The following is a 12,383-nucleotide window of genomic DNA, read 5'->3' as shown; positions in this document are numbered from 1 at the left end:
TACTGGCGGGCATTTTTAATAGATTTCTTACAGGCGTGTGGTTGATTTATCTCTATCAGCATGGCTTTAATTAAAATACTATTTTCCCTTATAATATTGGCCTTCATCATTTTTTAAAATAACAGAAGGAAGGCAGAGAGGGTCCATTTCACTGGGATGAGGGGGAAGCACAGCTGAAGCAAAGGCACATCAAGGAGTATAAGATTCTCACCTCCCACCCTACAGCCCAGTTTCTGAACCTGTTCCCAAGCCAACTCAAAACCCTGAGATCCTGAACAAACCAAAAGTAGAGCATCCCATTTCAATGCCTTGAATTTCCAAGCCCCAGCACAAGCCATGGCTGAGGCTCCAAGACATAGTATAAGATAGTCTATGGCTCCTGTCCCATTCAAGCCCAAGGGGAGGCCTAGAGCCTCTCCTGAAGCCTAAAGTGAGGCCCCATGCTCCATTACTGGGAAGTCCACAGAGCACCAGACTGGTATAAGTCCAAAGTGGGGCTCTAAGCCTCAACCAAAACTACAATGAAGATTCAAATTCTAGCCAAATCCTATTAAACCCCATTTCAAGGCAGTCTGCTATGTACCAGACTGGTGCTAGCCTGAGGGAAGGCCCAAAGGCCTGCCTAAGATTCCACTGAGCTGAGAGATTCAATACAAAGCAGTCTGCAGTTCACCTGACCTGTGTTAACCCCAAGTAAGACTGACAACCTCTGCCTAGGCTAGAGAGGAGGGCCTATGTCCCAGAAAAAGGTAGCTTAGAGTGCTCTTTGCTTTGCAAGCCATCATCACTCCTTACAGGAAATTGAAACAGCAGGGGCAGGTGGATTTCAAAGCTCTCAGACCACAGGTCATTATACCACCTTGGTTGAACTGAAATTAGCAGAAGACCAGAACTAGACCTGAGGGTAGCACTAAGGAAATAGTAAATTTTAAGAGTCCCTCCTCTACCTTGAGATCAGAGCCCACCTAAGATTAAAAAAAAACCCAAGAAAATAGAAAAATAAGCAAACAGAAAACAAACAACCAAAGGATAGAAATTATTGTGGGAACAAAGAAGAGCAATGCATACATTAAGAATGGGATAGTGAGATCAAAGCAATCACATGCAAAACTTCAAAGAAGAATGCAAATTAGTCTCAATCTTCATAAGAGATCAAAAGGGAATTCAAAATTCAAATAAGGAGGCAGAAGAAAAATGAGAAAAGAAATAAAAATAATGCAAGAGGAAATAATATCTTAAAAGGCAGAATTTGACAAATGGAAAAAGAGGTAAAAAATATCCAAAGAAGAGTTCTTTAAGAAGTAGAATTAGCAAGTGGACACAGTCAAGAAGAAGGAATGAACCATAGCTTCTCTGTGTCACCATGTGAATCCTCTTTTACCAAGATTAAAATATTGCCACAAAATGAATACAAGAATGAAAGAACCAACAACGGGGCAGAGTGAAACAACTTTCAAGAAAAGAAAAACCCAAAAGGTAGGAAGAAATCATCTGGGGAACTGTGATAAGAGGAAAACACAGCCAGAGAAAAGGCTGTAACAAAGAGGGAAGAGCAAACTAAGATCAAGCCACCCTCCCCTCCCACACCCACATCTGCTTTTCCAAGTTCAGAACCAGGTCCCAGGCTAACATTCAGACTCTGAAGTCCTTCCTGGGCAAATAGTGGTTCAAGCCAACCCATACCCCTTGAAATTCCAAACCTATGGAGAGATCTGGAGTCCCAGCCCAGTGTAGTCTGGGCTGAAGTAGGATGATCTGTATGGGCCCAGAGAAAATCCTGGATTTCTAGTCTTGCCTTGGAATAAGGACATAGTACACAGTTTGGGGTGGCTGATAGTACTAAGTGCTAAACCATTGATCTTTCTGTGTAAAGTTCAGGGCAGAGCTCCAAAAGGGGACAATCAAGGGTGTGCCGTATTGGATCAAGTACACTGAGCCTACACCTGGGGCTAGAATTTGATCAGACCCTGAACTGATCAAGTTGAGAGTAAAAGTAAAAGCTTACTCCCAAGCCTGAGGCAAGTCCTTAAGCCATTAGCATCTCAACAGGGAAGAGGGGTTCTCAGAGCTCTCAGCCCTCAGACCCAGAAAATAAGCTGAGAATAACATCAAGCAAGTACTGAAGTTTAAGAGGGTACCCCAAATTCCCAGAAAACAGATATAATTAGATAAGTTTGCTCATTTGAGCAAACAACAAGAAATAGCACCTAAATCTAAAGAATTTTTATGGAGACAAAGAGCAAGGTACAGATTAAAAAGGGGACAGTAAAAACAAAGGAAACACATACAAAGTCTGAAAAAAAAAAGTATGGATTTGGCACATATTCTTGAAGAGTTCAAAAACCAATTAAGAGAGGTAGAGGAAAAGTGGGAAAGAGAAATGAAAGTGAGAAATGAGAAATCAAGAAATAATGAAGTAGAATCAATGAAATTAAAAAAAAAAACAGAAGAAAACATGAAATATCTTATGGTAAAAAAACAACTGATCTAGAACATACATCTGGGAAAGACAATTTGAGAATTATTGGAAAACCTAAAAGCCGTGATCAAGAAAAAAACTAGGACATCATATTACAGGAAATTATAAAAGTTATCAAAGATAACTGCCCAAAGATCCTCAAAAAAGAAATTGAAATTGAAATTGAAAGAATTCACAGATTACCTCCAGAAGTAAAACCTCAAATGACAACTTTGGGAAATATAATAGCTAAATTACTGAGCCACCAAGCTGGGAAGAAAATTCTTCAAATATTCAGTATGAAACCATTCAAATACCATGGAACTACAATCAGGATTATACAGGACCTAGTAGCTTCTACATTAAAGGATTGAAAGACATGGAATATGATGATATTCAGGAAGAGAAAAAATTTAGGTTTGCAACCCAAAGTAACCCATGCAGCAAAACTGAGTATATTCTTTCAGCAGGACGAATGGGCATTTAATTAGACAGAAGATATCCAGGCATTCCTGAGGAATAAGACAGACCTAAATAAAAAATGTGAAGTCCAAAAATGAAACAAAAGAGAAACACAAAAAGGTATATAAGAAGGAGAAAATTTAAGGGACTCATTAAGGTCAAAATGTTTATATGTTTACATAGAAAGAGGATTTCTGTAATTCTCAAAAATTACCCTATAGTAGAGAAGATAGAAGGAATTAACTCAGTAAGAGGGTGGAGAAGTAAGCTGATTATAATGATTTGATGTATATGATGATATATGATGAATTGAGTGTGTATGTAAATGTGATAACATAGAATGCTATGTATATGTGATATGATATGTATGCTTACGAATGATATGTAAAAATCAAAGTCTGAAAGAGAAGGTTGCATTGAGAGAAAAGGGAATGGAGCAATAGAATCAGGTAATTATATAACATAAAGAGGCATGAAAAATCATTATAGCTATGGGAGAATAAGGATGGTGACAGGTAATACTTAAACTTTACTCTCATCTTAACTAGTTCAGAGAGGGAAAAACAAATATACTCAGGGGGATATAGAATTCTATCTCACCCCACAGAGAAGTAAAAGTAGAATAAGACAAAGAAGAAGGAGGTTGGGGGGAGGGGAAAGTGTGGGGGTTGGGGGTGAAAAAAAAACAAAATACTGGTTCAGAAGAACAGAGAGGCATGGAATAGGACAGGACCTAAAGGGAATAGTAGGATAAAGGGCAATACACAGGTAGTAATCATAATGCTGAATATAAATGGGATGAACTCACCCATTAAAAGGAAGCAGATACTAGAATGGATTAAAAACACAGAATCCTACTATAGGTAATTTAGAAGAATCACATTGGAGGCAGGGTGACACATAAACAGATTCAAGGCAAAAGGCTGAAGGAGAATTTATTGTGTATCATCTAATTATAAAAAGCAGGAGTAGCAATCATAATACCAGACAAAACCAAAGAATAGAATGGTTTGATTAAAAGAGATATGGAAGGAAATTACATTGTTCTAAAAGGTACTATAAACAATGGAGTAATATCATTATTAACATTTATGCACCAAATGGTATAATATCTAGATTTCTAAAGGAGAAATTAAAGGATCTTAAAGGGGAAATAGATAGGAAGACCATACTGGGGGATCTCAAACTTCACCTTTCAGAACTAGATAAATCAAAACATAAAATAAATAAGAAAGAAGTAAGAGAAGTGAATGAAATGTTAGAAAATTAGAGTTAATAGATATCTGGAGAAAATTAAACAGGGATAAAAAGGAACATATCTTCTTCTCAGCAGTACATGGTACATATACAAAGATCAACCATGTACTAGGGCATAGAAATATTGCAAACAAATGCAAAAAAGCAGAAATAATAAATGCCACTTATTTAGATTATAATGCAATACAAATTATGATTTAAAAGGGTCCATGGAAAGGCAATTTAAAATTAGTTGGAAACTAAATAATCTAATTCTTTGAAACAAGTGAATTAAAAGAGAAATCACAGGGGGCAGCTGGGTTGCTTGGTGGATACAAAGCCAGGCCTACAGACAGGAGATCCTAGGTTCAAATCTGGCCTCAGACACTTCCCAGCTATGTAACCCTGGGCAAGTCACTTAACCACCATTGCCTAGCTCTTACCACTCTTCTGCCTTGGAACCAATACACAGTATTGATTCCAAGATGGAAGGTAAAGGTTTAAAAAAAAAGAGGAAATCACAGAAGAAATTATGGACTTCATTAAAGAGAATGACAATGAGGAGACAACATATCAAAATCTATGGGATACAACCAAAGCAGTACTGAGGGGGAAAATTTATATCTCTCAGTGCCTATATCAACAAAATAGAGAGGGAGGAAATTAATGAATTGGCATTCCAACTTAAAAAAATTAGAAAAAAGAACAAATTAAAATCCAAAACCAAAAACTAAATTAGAAAGATAGTTAAATATTAGGAAAACCATTCACATAATTGACCATATCAATAATCAAACTGACATAAGTCACATGATTATCTCAATAGATGTAGAAAAAGCCTTGGATAAACTACAGCACCCATTCTTATTGAAAACACCAGGTAGTATAAGAAGAGAAGTGCCCTTCCTCAAAATAATAAACAGTGTATATCTAAAACAATCAGCAAGTATCATTTATAATGGGGACAAGTTAGAATCCTTCCTAATAAGATCAGGAGTGAAGTAAGGATAGCCATTATCATGTCTCTATTATTTAATGTTGTACTAGAAATGCTATCAGTAGCAATTGGAGAAAAAAAAGAAATTGAAGGGATTAAAGTAGGCAATGAGGAAATTAAACTATCACTTTTTACAGATGATATGTTGGTATACTTAAAAAGTCCTAGAAAATCAACTAATGGGCTAATGGAAATAATTAACAATTTTGGAAAAGTTTAAGGGTAAAAAATAAACCCACATAAACCATCAGCATTTCTATATATTTCCAACAAAACCCAGCAGGAGGAGTTAAAAAGAGAAACTGAATTTAAAATCACCCTAGACAATATAAAATATTTAGGAATCAATCTACCAAGATAAACACAGGAAGTATATGACCATAACTAAAAAAATACTTTTCACGCAATTGAAACTGAATCTAAATAATTGTTAAAACATTAATTGCTCATGAGTAGGATGAGCTAATATAATAAAAATTATAACCCTATCCAAATTAATTTACTTATTCAGTGCTATACCAATCAAACTACCAAAAAATGTTTTTATGGAGTTAGAAAAAATTATAGCAAAGTTCATCTGGAAGATCAAAAGATCAAGAATATCAAGGGAAATGATTTTAAAAATGTGAAGGATGGAGTCCTAGCAGTATCAGATCTTAAACTGTACTATAAAGCAGTGGTCATTAAAACAGTATGGTATTGATGAAGAGAAAAAAGGGTCGATCAATAGAATAGATTAGGGGTAAATGAACTTAACAAGTAAGTGTTTGATTAACCCGAAGATCCCAGCTTTTGAGACAACAACTCACTACTTGACTAAATCTAATGGGAGAATTGGAAAACAGAATGAGAAAAATTAGGTCTAGATCAACATCTTCAAAATGTTTGGATCAGTTAATACCTCCACCAACACTATATTAGTCAACACTCATTTATTAAGTATCAACTTTGTGCCAGGCTTTATTAAGTATCTACTTTATGTGTAAAGAAGTGAAGATATATAAAACTTTATAAAAAGATGGCATTTTCAAGGCACTCAATATGAAAATGATAGGATGTGTTTACACAGTAGAGGGAAGTTAACTTAAGAGATAAAACATAAGCTTTGAGAGTTGAAGTTCAGAAGATAAAATGAAAAAGACCTTTTAGCGAAGGTGAGATTTGAGTTTCAAGGAAATCTTGAACAAAACCAGAGAAGTCAGGAGGCAGAGTTAAAAAAGAGTGGTCTAGGCATGGGGAATGAATCATTGAAAAAGTCTGATCATGTCAGCCATCTTATTCAATAAAGTCCAGCGGATATAACATAAAACCATTTATTTGGAGTTCAAAGTCCTTCATAAAGTCTATTCTTTTAAAAATCTTATTCTCTACCTAAACTCAGGGATCCAGGATCAGTCATCTCCTTGATATAGAATATCTCATATTCTAAGTCTGTGCATTTTTACTAGTTATCCCTCATTTCTAGAATTCTCTCTGTCCTCATTTTGGTGATTTCACTTTCTTCAGTCTAAGATAAAATCCATACTTTTATAATCAGCCTTTTCTAATCCTCTTTAATTCAGACTTCAGAGAGCTTATAAATATACTGAATTAAGAGAAGGTGGAGGCACCAATTTTGCAGGTCCTTTTTCAAGGAATGGAAGGAGAATTATAGGACATTTGATTAGGGGAATGATCAGATTAAATAAGAGTCCCTGATTTGAATTGTATTACAGTATCCACTGTATTACAATACTCATATGTGAAAAGATAATCATAATTCTCAATATCTAGCTTACAATTGGCTAATATTTGGAGCATAATTGGAGCTTAATAAATATTTTTTGATTAAAGAATTGTCATTTTGCAGTTTTTTCTATTATTCAAGTTATTAAAAAGGAAACATGAAATCCTTTTTGAAACTCTCATCAGATATGTATGAATAATGTTTTACCTGATAAGTCTGTAATTGAGCTAATTTTGTAGATAATTTCTGAAAAAAAGTCAGAATACTTTTCCCTATCCTATAATTTGCAAGTTTAGCTATTACTACAGTAAAATATTAGCATCAAAGTTTTAATGTAACTTCCAAAGATGTTTAAGTCACCATTAAAGCTTTTCTGTGGGCACCTAGAGAATATGCTTTAGTAAGTCAAATTTGGCACTCTGATTCCTACCTATATGTGTCTTCCATTAACTTTGTCATATGAAAATCAATAGGCATTAGTAGCATACTTAGGAATAGGCAGAATTTAGACCTTTAATATCATTTAAGTATCAACTCAGTTTGAATTCACTGACTTTAAGCTGTAGAAAATAAGTTCCAGATTTATTTTCATAATTTGTATAGTTTATTTGAGTTTTTTAAAAACCCTTATCTTGTCTTAGAATCAATCAATACTTTGTATTGGTTCTAAGGTAGAAGAGTAGTAAGAGCTAGGAAATGGTGGTTAAGTGACTTGCCAGGGTCACACAGCTAGGAAGTATGTAGGGCTAGATATGAACCTAAGATATCCTGTTTCAGACCTGGTTTTCTCTACACTGAACTACTCTAGCTGTCCCCTGACTTTTGATACTATATATACAAGCAATTTTTGGATAGTAATTCTTATTAAAAAAGAAAATATTTCATTTAAGTGTATGATCAAATAGTATGTAGATAATTTCAGTAATTACTCTATATTCAAAACACACAAAGTACAAATGGCATAATATAATTCTCTAATTCACGAGGAATGTTTTTTTTGATATTAAATAGTTGCACATTTAAAATGATTTAATAACATTTTAAAATGATAATCAGAATGAGTTAAATAATACAAATTATAATTTGTAATCATTACTAATATTAATGATGATAATGATAGTCATTATATGTATGTTTTCATGATTGTGCCTTTATAGTACAATAAATGATCAGAGTTCTAATAAAAATTTCATGTCATTTCTAAAGCAACATAATATATATATATATAATAAACATAATCATTTTTGGTCAAACTTAGGTAGATAATAAAAATGTGAGTTAACTAAAACTGTTCATTTCAAACCAGATTTCACATTGGAAATAAGAAAAGACATTTGCCTTCTAGGTACTTACCAATTTCATTAGATGTGATGGATTTTTTGTATTATAGAGATTCTTAGGAGATGAAAAATACTGATTGCTTCTCCTTTCTAATATAGTCATAGTTCATGTCTTGGAACTAGTGCTATTGTCAGAGTGAATAATATTTTAATATGTTTAGGTATGGCCTAATTCTTCTTGATAGAAAAATGAAATGACTCTTAACATTAGGGGAGTTTGTTATCAGTCACTTGAGTAGCATTGATGTCAAATATTTCTAATGATGAGTTAGAACTTCAGGTAAGATTTTGAAACAGAAAACTAATGGATAAAATGTATACCCTACAACTTTCTCTTTGGGTGGTTTGTACAAATCAAACATTGTATATCTTGGCAATTCAGAAAGCTTTTCAAAAATGGGTATGAGGAGAAGCTAGATTTCTAAATTGTCATGTCCTACAGGGTTAGTTCTGAATAGACTAACTTATTTCCATTTTAACTTTTACTGGTAAATTTTTGCTATGACAAACTCCAAATTCTTTGAGGAATCTAAAGCTCTGAATAGAACACTTTTTAAAATAATTTCACAATATAACAAAAAATAGTCAGACATACAGGAAAATAAAGAACTTTGCAACAAATTTTAATCCGCAAGTACTTCTTGAAATATAGCCCAGATATGTTATAACAATGTCAAGCAAAATACAAATTGAGAACTGATCCAACCATTCTGGATGGCAATTTAGAACTATGCCCAAAGAGTGATAAAAGAATGCCTGTCTTTGATCCAGCCATACCATTGCTGGGATTATACCCCAAAGAGATCATAGACAAACAGACTTGTATGAAAATATTTATAGCTGAGCTATTTGTGGTGGCAAAAAACTGGAAAGCAAGGGTATGCCCTTCAATTGGGAAATGAATGAACAAATTGTGGTATATGTTGGTGATGGAATACTATTATGCTCAAAGGAATAATAAATTGGAGGAATTCCATGTGAACTGGAAAGACCGCTAGGAATTGATACAGAGTGAAAGGAGCAGAGCCAGAAGAACGTTGTACACAGAGACTGATATACTGTGGTAAAATCGAATGTAATGGTCATCTGTGCTAGCAGCAATGCAATGACCCACGACAATTCTGAGGGATTTAGGGAAAAGAACGCTACCCACATTCAGAGGAACAACTACAGGAGTGGAAACACAGAAGAAAAACAATTGCTTGAACACTTGGGTTGATGAGGACATGATTGGGGATGTAGACCTGAAAGGACCACACCAATGTAACTATCAATAATATGTAAATAAGTCTTGATTGACCACACATATTAAAACTAGTGGAAATGTGAGTTAGCTAAGGGGGGGTTGAGGAGGTAAAAGGTAAAGTAAAAACATGAATTATGTAACCATGGAAAATTTTTCTAAAAATAGAAAATTAATTTAAAAAATACAAGTTAGACATGCTGCATATTGTCAAGTACTTAGCAGGCATTTAAATTCATAAATATCTTTTAGACTGAGGTACTACCCCACACCTATCAGATTGGCTAATATAGTAAAGTGATAAATGTTGGAGGGGAAGAGGCAAAAAGGGACACTAATTCATTGTTGGTGGAATTGTGACATGATCCAACCATTCTGGAGGGCAATTTGGAACTGAGCCCTGTAATGCGAAAGATGCAAGAGAGGCTTTTGCTCTTGCAGGGGGCCAACTGAAAACTTCTGGCAGTTAGAAGCCTTAGGATTCTGAGAGGAGTCAGTTGGTTAGTGAGCCTTGAACAGAGTGGAAGGACCACTAGAGCTCTCTTTTGACTTTCCATTTTGCTTTTGGCCTGTGCTTTGTCTCTGGACAATTTGAACCTAGTTAATTTCTCTGGACCTCTCCCTGACCTTCCCCATATTATTTCGCTATTCCCCTGCCTGTTTTCCTAGGGCTCTGGGAGACAGGGTGGTTTTTGGGTTTTTAGTGAATAGACTTTGTGGGTTTAGTTTTCCTCAGTAGGCAAATAGGACATCCTTGAATTCAAACTATCCCTTTAGTATTCCCTCTACTTTAAGAGCAGTCAAATATTCCTGGCTGAGAGAAGCATGTTCCTCTCTCAGTCTAACCCAATCCTGTGACCCTTCCCCATCTTGAGTTTCTCCCTAGAGGCTGTCTGAAACCCCAAACAACTCTCTCCTTCTTGATCAACCCTGAACACTAATAAATCTCTTTGTTACCTAAACAAACCCTCTGAAGAATCATTGTGTTGAAGAATTAGGCAAGGGTTGAAGGGGAAGGATTTATTTTCTTTATTTCTTGAGGGAAACTGGAGGCATCCATCTTGGGAGGAAGTAGTTGCCCAATGCTTCCTCCTGAATCCCTTCAGTTTCACTGACAGGGAGGAGCCTTGTGATTCCTCCTTTGAGGACTTGAGAAACTGACAAGAAAGCCCTCAAGTTAGATTCAAACCACTTTTGACTAGCCCTGTTCTTTGTGTCTGTAGAAGTACCTTTCTTGCCTGGAACGGTTTAGCCTGTTATCCCCAATGTCCTCTGTCTCTAGCTTGGGTGTCTAGTCTGGGTTAGCTGCCTCTCCTGAACATCTCACACTGTATCCTTACCATCCTAATGCTGCCTTGTCTATTCCTCCCTAAACTCAGCCTTCCCTTTCATTCCTCTCCTATCACCTCAATCACCTTTACCCCTCTGTCACTCAGCAAGGGAAGAAGAGCACCCCCCCCCAATTTTAGTGTCTCTCCTTTTTATCCATAACAGTTCAAAGGTCTATAAAACAATTCATATTCTTTGATCTAGTAACACCACTTACTAAGTCTGTATCTCAAAGAGATTTTTAAAAAGTGAGGAAGGACTTATTTGTATAAAAATATTTATCACATCTCTTTTGTGGTAGCAAAGAATTAGAAATTAAGGGCATGTCCATCAATTGGAGAATGACTGAACAACTTGTGGTATATGATGGTGATGGGATATTACTATGCCATAAGAAATGATGATCAGGATGATTTAAGAAAGAGCTGAAAAGGTGTACAATTGATGCAGACTGAAATAAGCATATCTAGGCAATCAATAAAACAATATAGCTGCCTCTGATTTATAATGATATATAAATGATCACAGACAGAAAATTGAAAAATTGGCTCTCAAATGAAGTACACCTCTGATCTTTAACAGTGTTATGAAATAAGGATAGAATGATTTTCAAGAAGAATGGGGGGGGCATCTAATTACCCAGTTTTAGTCTGTGCACTATGTGCAAAATTATATTAAATTATTTTACAGATCCAACTTGCTGCTTCATTCTTATACAAATGGAAATGTTAGGAAACATTCACATGCTATTTACATTCCTGCCCCAGCAAAGTAATTCAGACCAACTAGAAGATTTACATTACTAGGGTTTTCTATTGTCACTGCCAGAGAGAGCATTTTCAGATTTTTTAAGTTGGCACACTTAATTCCTTCTGCATCAGTGGACCAAAGGGAAAATACTCACTGCTTATTGCATTAACTTTGATGTACAAGTGCTCTGGTTTTATAACCAGTGTAGAGTCACAACCAGAATATTGAGAATATCTCTTTCACAGAAGTCAGACACACTAATTGGTGGAGCAAGGCTAATGATGTGAGGTGATTAGTGGAAAAGGAGATGTAATTTTGAATCCTAGAAATTTTGAGCTACTTTATGTTAAAGAAAAGTAGTCTTGCAGAAATTAGGTTTCGCCTGACATATAATAAACTTTGAGTATACACACACACATCCTCAAAAAAGGATATCTATGTCAAACATTAAAGAATATATAATTAAAATACTCAAGATAATCAGATCAAGTATGTTTCACTGTTCTAACTAGATAATAAATTTTGAACCAAACAAGACATAGATGTATTTATAAAAGATAAAGTATTTAACTTACATGAAATTGAAAAGCTATTGAATACATTCAATTTATACTATTAAAATAAAGGAGATGCAGTTGACTGAAAACTATCTTTGTTTCAAAAATTTATGATGTCACTCTCATATAAAAGATATCTAGAAAACTAAGGAGAAATGACTAAAACAATCTCTTATATAGAAGTTCTCAAATGATATAGATGCTGAGAAAAGTAGGTTTAAAAAGAAAAAAAAGAAAGAGAAAGGGAGAAACAAGGAAAGAAAGGAAGGAAGGAAGGAAGGAAGG

This window comes from Gracilinanus agilis, chromosome 6, assembly GCF_016433145.1.
Source record: "Gracilinanus agilis isolate LMUSP501 chromosome 6, AgileGrace, whole genome shotgun sequence".
Taxonomy (NCBI): domain Eukaryota; kingdom Metazoa; phylum Chordata; class Mammalia; order Didelphimorphia; family Didelphidae; genus Gracilinanus; species Gracilinanus agilis.
Note: the sequence above shows the minus strand (reverse complement) of the source record.